This window comes from Mustela erminea, chromosome 1 (genome assembly GCF_009829155.1).
Source record: "Mustela erminea isolate mMusErm1 chromosome 1, mMusErm1.Pri, whole genome shotgun sequence".
In the NCBI taxonomy this organism is placed as follows: Eukaryota; Metazoa; Chordata; class Mammalia; order Carnivora; family Mustelidae; genus Mustela; species Mustela erminea.
Genome location: NC_045614.1, coordinates 84,251,975 through 84,260,435, shown reverse-complemented (window position 1 = coordinate 84,260,435; position 8,461 = coordinate 84,251,975). Strand labels below are relative to the sequence as shown.

The window sequence follows — 8,461 nt, the reverse complement described above, 5'->3', positions numbered from 1 at the left end:
AAGTTATCTAGCTGATCTCCTGCTAGCTGAAATAGTCTCAGCCTGCTACTTCTCCACCATCTTGACTCCTCCCCCCTCACCAACTTATTTTTCCCTACTTTCTGTTTTGGGCCATTTAATTTAATTTATTATTAAATAATAAATTAATTTATTGTTCTGTTAATAAATGTTTGGATATTTCCTTCCTTTCTCCCTCTGCTGGAGAAAAGTGGAAGTTACTCTTAAGTTGTTGAACATACTTAATTTGGGTCTTTGTTTTCCTAAATTTGAAGCCACTCAAGAGTCCTTTCTTCCTTTCGAAAATGATGCTAATCTTAACACCCTTTAATTTCCACAAAACATTTCCTGTTGTCATTGCTTCCTAGAATATTACTCTTTTCCTTTTTATTCACACATAACTTTTTTTCTGGATTATTATTATGTCCAATAGTTAATTACTACTACCAAAATTTCATTTTTAATTTCTGTGCTCATATATGTAACTTCTTGTATCTCATTCTCTTCAGGGTTTAACTTTCTCCTCTGAAGAAAACAATTTAATATTTCTTTCAGTGAGAGGCTATGGCTGGAAAACTCTCCTAAGATTGTATATCTTAAATGTCTGTCTACATTCTCTCCCTCTTTTATGATAATCTAGCTGGATATAAAAGTGTAAATTGGGCGCCTGGGTGGCTCAGTGGGTTAAGCCGCTGCCTTCGGCTCAGGTCATGATCTCAGGGTCCTGGGATCGAGGCCCGCATTGGGCTCTCTGCTCAGCAGGGAGCCTGCTTCCCTCTCTCTCTCTCTGCCTGCCTCTCCATCTACTTGTGATTTCTCTCTGTCAAATAAATAAACAAAATCTTTAAAAAAAAAATAAAAAAAAATAAAAGTGTAAATTTATATCAGATATTTTGCCTCACTATTTTGAAGGGATTCCATTAATAACGTTTTTGGCATCTCTTGTTAATGATGTGAAGTCAGCTCTCTCATTAATTGATTCTAGGTAGTCTATACTTTCTCTGTGGTAGCTTTTAAGAATCTCCTTTTCTTATATGCAACTGATGAATCATTGAACACTATACCTAGGGGAAGGGGGGGGAACAAGAGGGCGAGGGGGAGTGGGAGGAGGATCTCCTTTTCTCCTGGTGTTCTGCTGTTTTAATACCAAGTATGAGTAGGTATTTTCATTCCAGCTCCTTTTTAAAGTACCATTCCATCCTGAGTACTCTGCCTTTGTTACTGCTACTAGTGTTTCAAATCTTGTTTCTCCAAAATTCTTTCCATTCTCTTCCTCCAGAAATCTTAGCAAGCATATATGGAAAGTTATCAACACTTTCTATAGCTCTCAACTGTTTACTATTTGATATCCATCTCTCTCTCTGTTGTTTTCAAAGTGGATAACCCAGAACCCCTTTCCATTCCTCTAATTCTTTACCTTCATGAAGTCTAAAGTTTGTTTCATTGATTGGAATTATCTTTAAAATCTATTGGTTCATTAAAAAAAAATTTATTGGTTCATTTTCTATACACATGCTCCTCTTTCATATTGCCTCATTTCATCATTCCTTTTTTTTTAATTAAGGAACTACTTTATTGCTATAAATACACAAATTTTAATATTTTTTCACACAAAACTATAACATTAGTTTTACCCAGAGTGAGTAAATGTTCCTGTTTTATTATAGGCCATGTTTCTCCACGACCATATTAATGGAACATCACAGAAAATAGGGAATATGTATTAGTATGTGTTCTCCAACACTCTTCTGATAAAGTAGTTTATTTGCTCATTAACAAGGAAGTAGAAAGGTAAAGGCAAAATATGAGATGATGTTGGTGATTCCTCCCAATGGAATTACTTTCCCTTAATTTATGCCAATTTTAAATTCCATTTTCCAAAAAGAGTTTACTTTGTTAAAGCAGTAAAATGAAAATCTAGAGTTAGGACAGCTCTAAATAATCATGCACAGTGCTGATATGAAAAGTGAAATGCACAGTGAAAAGTGTTAAAAACAAGATTCCTACTACAGGAAGAATCATGTACTTGATCTGAAATCATTCATTATACAATCTCCACTACATTGATCATTCCCTTATGACTTTTTTGTGTAGTAAACACCACATGATTTATATTTTGCAATGCACTCAGGCTTAAAGACAAACCCTGGGAGCGTAAACCTCCATCAGAAGCATCCTAGTGAGACTGAACTGTTCTCATGATGCATAATGATCCCTATACCAGGTGCAGCACTATAACAAATTTCATGGAAGCATTACAATTGCCATATACATTTAAAAATACTGATCTAAGATTTCATTCAGGAGGTTTTTCTATTTAGCCCTGAGATCAAAGTAAGATACCATGTCACTTTACTTTTTTTTAATTTTTTTTCTTTTGCAATTGTCTTAATTATGAGTATTGCTATACTGGGTTATTTTCTACACTGGTCATATCTACAGGTTAAACCATAATGGGTTCAGCTACTGGTTTGGCAAACATAATAGTTCTATAACTGTATTATCAAGAGAAGATTTATAGATGAACATTGTAGCTTCTTTCTTTAAAATCAGCTAAAATATTAGACAAATATTTGAAAGACCCTAACTTCCCCCTTAAAAACATATTATAGATTCACAATTAATGTGTTCATCCAAGCTTTTCTTAAAACTGTAATCTGGTAGATCAATCAATTGCTGACCATTCATTCTGTATAAAATGATATACAAACTTCTTTAATTTCAAAATTATCAAGGCACAATCCCATATTTGCTACTTTTGTCAATTATAGTAAGTATAGATATCCACATAACTGCTTGTATTTGGATTAATTGTGCTATTCCTAGTCAGTCTAAAAAAAAGATTTTTAAATTATTCATCCAAATTTTTTTTTTTTTTTTACTATGGGGACACATTGTCTCTGCTCTATCTGGATCCCTCAGATTCCCTTTACATTTTCTGTGCACCCCTACTCCAACACCTATGCTTTTGCTTTTAATGGCCTGCCCCCACTACCCTCTTCATAAGACTTCCTTGGGCTATGAGAGTCACTTGACTGCTTTTCCTGCTAGGACAGAGGACCAGAAGGGCCTACAAGTTTATGTGCCCCAAGAGTGGTCATTTCCAATGATTGACTAGTGGAAAGATAACTCCTGACTTGGGCTGGGAAAAATAGGAGATATAAGATTCTAGAGCTCTCATGGAGATCAGGATGAGGCTTACTTCATCCGTTTATCAAGTGGGACATCATCTGAAATTATACCTTTGCTGGGCTTCTGCCCTTTCCCTGTCCCATCCTCCCAACCTAGCCCACCTCCCCACCCCTAGTCCCCAACACCAACTCTCTTTCTCTTGGGAACCTTTCTAATAAAATCATCTACACACAAATCCTCACCCTGGTAACTGCTTCTGGGGAATCCAACCTAAAGAATACTGTGTGTCATACTTGGGGCTGAAATCCAAGGACATAACAGTAAACAAATGAAATATAGAAACAGCCATTTAGAGCTCACAGTCTAATGAAGAAGATGGAACACTGAACCAGCATTAAAGTACACTGTGAGAAGTACTCTGTCAGGAGACAGTGCTTTAGGAGAAGGAGAACATAATCTTGTACTGTGGCAATTGTCAAAAAAGGCTTACTAGAGAATATGGCATTGAAACTGAAACCTAAAGCCTAAAGGAGTTAGCCATGCAAAGGGCAATGTGGAAAAGTGCAAAAGGAACAAGAAGTGCAAAGGGCCAGAGTGAACAGAGTACACAGTTAGATCCTTTAGTGAAGAAATTAATACAGAACCTATGTGTTATTGCATTATCCTATAATCCAAGAAAAAATTATAAATAGGACTTAATTGAATGAGACCTTTGGAATGGTCATTCTTGCATTTAATAAGCACATTTGTGTGCCTCTGTTTTAGTATTTCATGTACTTTAAAGGAGATAGGACAGGAAAGCCATGGAAAGAACTTTATTATGAAATACCTATTGAGATCAACAAATTAACACCTTAAAAATTTCAAAATCACAAGGCATCACTTTGGGCTACAATGCTCCCAGGAGGATTCAGTTTTTCACCTCAAGTTAGGCATGATGTTAGCAGAGAAGAGGTAAAGATCACATTCTAGGTGGTAAGTCCCAGAATAGGGAATAGACCAATAATACTCAAAGATGTCAAAAGACAGATCCTAATGAAAACTCATCACCTCTTTATGTTCCCTGGCTTAGCTAGGTAGCTAATCACACATCTCTTTATATACACAGTAATATACAAATTTTTTCTGCAATCCCTTTTATTAACTCTCTGACTTCTTTGACTTATGACTATGACTTTGGCTATGAGTTCTTCACAAAAGAAGAGATACTGATCTTTAGTATGCCAAATAACTAACACATAGTGTGTGTTCAAAAATGTCTACCAGGGGTGTCTGGGTGGCTCAATCAGTTAAGCATCTGACTCTTGATCTCAGTTCAGGACTTGATCTCAGGGTCATCATTTCAAGCCCCACACTGGGAATGGAGCCTACTTTAAAAAAATGTCTACTGGGTGCAGGAATTAAAGAATAAATGAAATATTATTTCTTTTAGCTTTTGTTCTTTTCCAATAAGCAGAATATCTCCTGTTCAAAATCTCTAACTCATTGGCTTCTCCTTTTCTAAGCCAGAGCTGTCCAATGGAATTATGACATGAGCCACATATGTAACTTAAATTTTCTAGTAACCCATTTTTAAAAATGTAAAATGAAACAGGAGTAATTAATTTTAATGACTTATTTTATTCAATATTTCAAAACTATAATTTCAGCATGTAAAGAATATTTTTAAATTATAATGAGAAATTCCACATTTTTTGAAACTAAGAAACCCAGTGTGTACTTCACATATGCATATCTCAATTCAGACTAGCCATATTTCACGTGCTTGATAGCTAATTTCTATTCTGCTGGATAATGTAGTTCTGTATACTACCTCAAAATATGAAGTTTACATTTTCCAATACAAGATTTTTTTCTAATACAAAACTTTCCTAAAAAGCAAGAGTTTCGGTCACATTATTTAGACCAGAATTCTCAATAGTGACACATTGACTATATATGTTTGGCTAAATAATTCTCTGTCATGGGGGGGCTTTCCTGTGTGGTGTAGGATGTTCTGTAACTCCCTTGGCCTCTACTCACTAGATGTCAGTAGCAACCCTCTCCCTTAGTTGTGACATCAAAAATGTCTCTAGACATTGCCAAATGTCTCCTGGGGGGTAAAACCATCCCCACTAAAAAACACTGAGTTAGATTATCCTTTCAAACTTTGGAAAGCAGGAGGTTTGTCACACCAGCAATCTACTGGGATTCATGAAGACTTATCTCCAAAAGAATTACCATGCCACAGAGGAAACCTTGCACCACAAAGGCTTTGTTGTGGAATTTCTCCATGTTGAGGTTCTGCGGATCTGCCAAGAGCATCCCAACTTTCCCTCCATCCCCACTTTTCCACCTCTGGCCATTGCAGGTCATTGCATTTGGTTTGACTGGTGTTTGTTCAGGGAGTCCACTAAACAGAGTCTTTTCCTATCTTTTTCTACCACATTTCATAGGACAAGATTTCTTATTTGCAAACAATATGAATTGATTCTGGAAAAAAAAGAGAAAATAATTTTTGGAATGTTGTCAGAAAGGTTATTAGGAAGATCACACAGTCCACAGGAAGACTGAAAAAACAAACTCAGAATATAGTTGACAATGAAGGGAGACTCCCTCTCTGTTCAATACTTTATTACAAGAACAGTCTAATTAGGATGCAGCTATCAGGGCCACAGTTCTGCACCCTCTTGCTGCCTCTGAACATTTGACCTCAACACTGTTGTTATGAGTATTTTACAACTTCATTGTGATTTTGCATCATTCTCCCATTACAATCTCTGATATTATTCATCTGCATTTATTAGCCCTTGAATTTAGAATGCAAGAAAATTTTGAACCATCCTCATAAAACTTTGATCCATTTTCACTATGAGACTTTCTCATGGAGGTTTGCACTCCAAGATGCTATAATTGCTTTCTTTTCAAAATCCACATTGGATACACAAAATTCTAGATGCTTAGAAGCTCTCAAGTGGGAGCAGCTTGAGCCTATCAGTGGGTGGGAATTCAGTTTATTTCACAGGAGTCACTGACCTTTCCTTCTCTGGACCTCTCTCTTCCCTTTGTCTTCCAGGGAGTTACCTTTAATGGCCCTTGGGATGTCCACTGCAAGGAGGTCTCTATTTCTGGGCCTGACTGGCCTACACCTACTTGCTATATTTTCCCTTGTAATTATTAAATAATAACAAACAAAGATCCTGGCTAAGTTGATTCACTATAATGACATTGCCAGACTATGGTCCTGTCTTTCTTTTTTTCTTTTCTTTTTCCTAGCCAAAGAACTTTATCAATCTTGTTTCAAACTTTATTCCCAGGTTTCCTCAGCTTAATTAGTTTCAAAGAATAAATTGTGTAGAAGCAAAAACTGAAGAGAGCTTCAGGGTCCAAGGAGGTTGGGCTTAAAAATATTAGAGATCTAGATTTTATCAGACCCATGAATAAAATCTTGAAAGGCAGTCATAATATAAAATAGCAGCTCCCAGGAACTTCTTCAAGTTTTATCTTCTTCAGAATCTGACTCAACTCACTTCACTTCATTCTTGGAAGGCTCATCAAAATGCTCCACAAGTTCTAGCATTTTATCATCATCATTCTCTCCAGTAGCAACTGGGGCTTTTCCACCCATGGATTATTTGGGCAGAGCTTCCACTAGTCTTCTTAAACTGCTCGGACTGTCTGCAACAAGTTGGTTGAAGATGCTGGGTAGCATTTTTGTCAGCTGTTTCTCAGCATAACCTGTAATGGTGAAAGTGTTCATGGCCAGCAATGCCTGAACTTTTGGGTTGTTAAAGTGGATCTCTATTCCTTGGTTTGTGAACATATGCACTTCTTCAATATCAGAGGTGTTGTTTACTCCTAACTTCTTTAAGGAGAACTATCGCCCTCGACCCGCAAGGACGACAAGAAGCCCCAGTTCAGATGTATCTTCTCTCTCTTTATTTCCGCAAGTCTACACACTTATATACGTTTACATGACCAAACAGCGAGCAGGGTACAGGAGGGAGCGAATCAGGCTGCGCACCTAAACGAACAACTTCGCTAGCAACCAATGCTGTTTACTTCCTCTTTGGGCGTTCCGCTTAGTCTCACGAGGCAATCCTAACCTGGCAACTAGCCAGGCACCATCTTTCAATGACGGAGGCCGCCCTGGCCAGGGGCCTGCCTCCGACAGAGAACTGAAGTTTTTTGTCATCTGTTTTAGCCATTCTGTGAACCACCTTCTTCTTTCCATGAGTAGTTCCTTTCCCACAAATGTGCACTTGTACTTGCAGTTTGGTGAATTTCTCCTGGTTCCTGATAGTGTCTTTCATCACGTTGGAGTGGAAATGAGACCACTAGGGGGACTAAGGTTGGTGCCTAGGGGTTCTCAGGCAGACCAGGTGCACCCAGATAAAGTGCACACATACGGGGAAGCTCTGGTCCTTCCTGTTTTTCATTCATCCATTTACTCACTCAACAAATATTTATTGAACCCTTACTATGTAGTAAGCTCATTGCCAAACACTAGATGAAAGTAATCTAAATCAGTCCCTGTATCTCTGGAGCATATAGACTTGTAGGAGAGAGAGATATTAATCAAATAGTCACAGAAATATTAAATCACAACCAGGAGAAATACATGGAAAGGTATATTTCCTACATGGGTGAAATCCCATATTTGGAAGGTTTTTGTAATGTTCTAATAGTCAGAAAACCAGTGATGTCTTCCCAAAGGGAGTGACACCTAAGGAGAGCTGAGGGACATGTAGAAGTGAAGTAGTTGAAGACGATAAAAAGGAGCATTCTGTGAAAAATAAAGAGCAGGAAGAATGTGAGGAATTCAGGAGAATAAAAAAGGCCAGTGAGGTTGAAGCAGAAAGAGCAAGGGAGAGCATACGTATTTACCTACTGAGTCTTCAGTTTTGTTCAATCAACTGTAAGTCAAAGTAAAAGTCTTAATTTAAAAAAAAAAGTCCTCCATACACAAAAGTAAACTCAAAATGGATTAAGGACTTAAATGTGAGACCTGAAACCATAAAAACCCTAGAAGAGAGAATAGGCAGTATGTCTCTGACATCAGCCATAACAGAAATTTTTTCTAGATATGTCTCCTGAGGCAAGGAAAACAAAGGTAAAAATAAACTATTGGGACTACATTAAAATAAAAAGCTTCTGCTCAGTGAAGGAAACAATCAACAAAACTAAAAGCAACCTACGGAATGGGAGAAGGTATTTGCAAATGTCATCTCTGATAAAGGGTTAGTATCCAAAATCTACGAAGAACTTATAAAACTCAACACCCCCAAAATGAATAATCCAATTAAAAATAGGCAGACAGTAAACAACATGTGTTGGAGAGGATGTGAAAAAA

At 37.2% G+C, this 8,461-nt stretch overlaps 1 pseudogene; it reads right to left on the bottom strand.

The window, feature by feature from the left end:
• Positions 1-6,634: 6,634 nt before the first annotated feature.
• On the bottom strand, positions 6,635-7,425 carry LOC116590330 (annotated as a pseudogene).
• Positions 7,426-8,461: the final 1,036 nt, after the last annotated feature.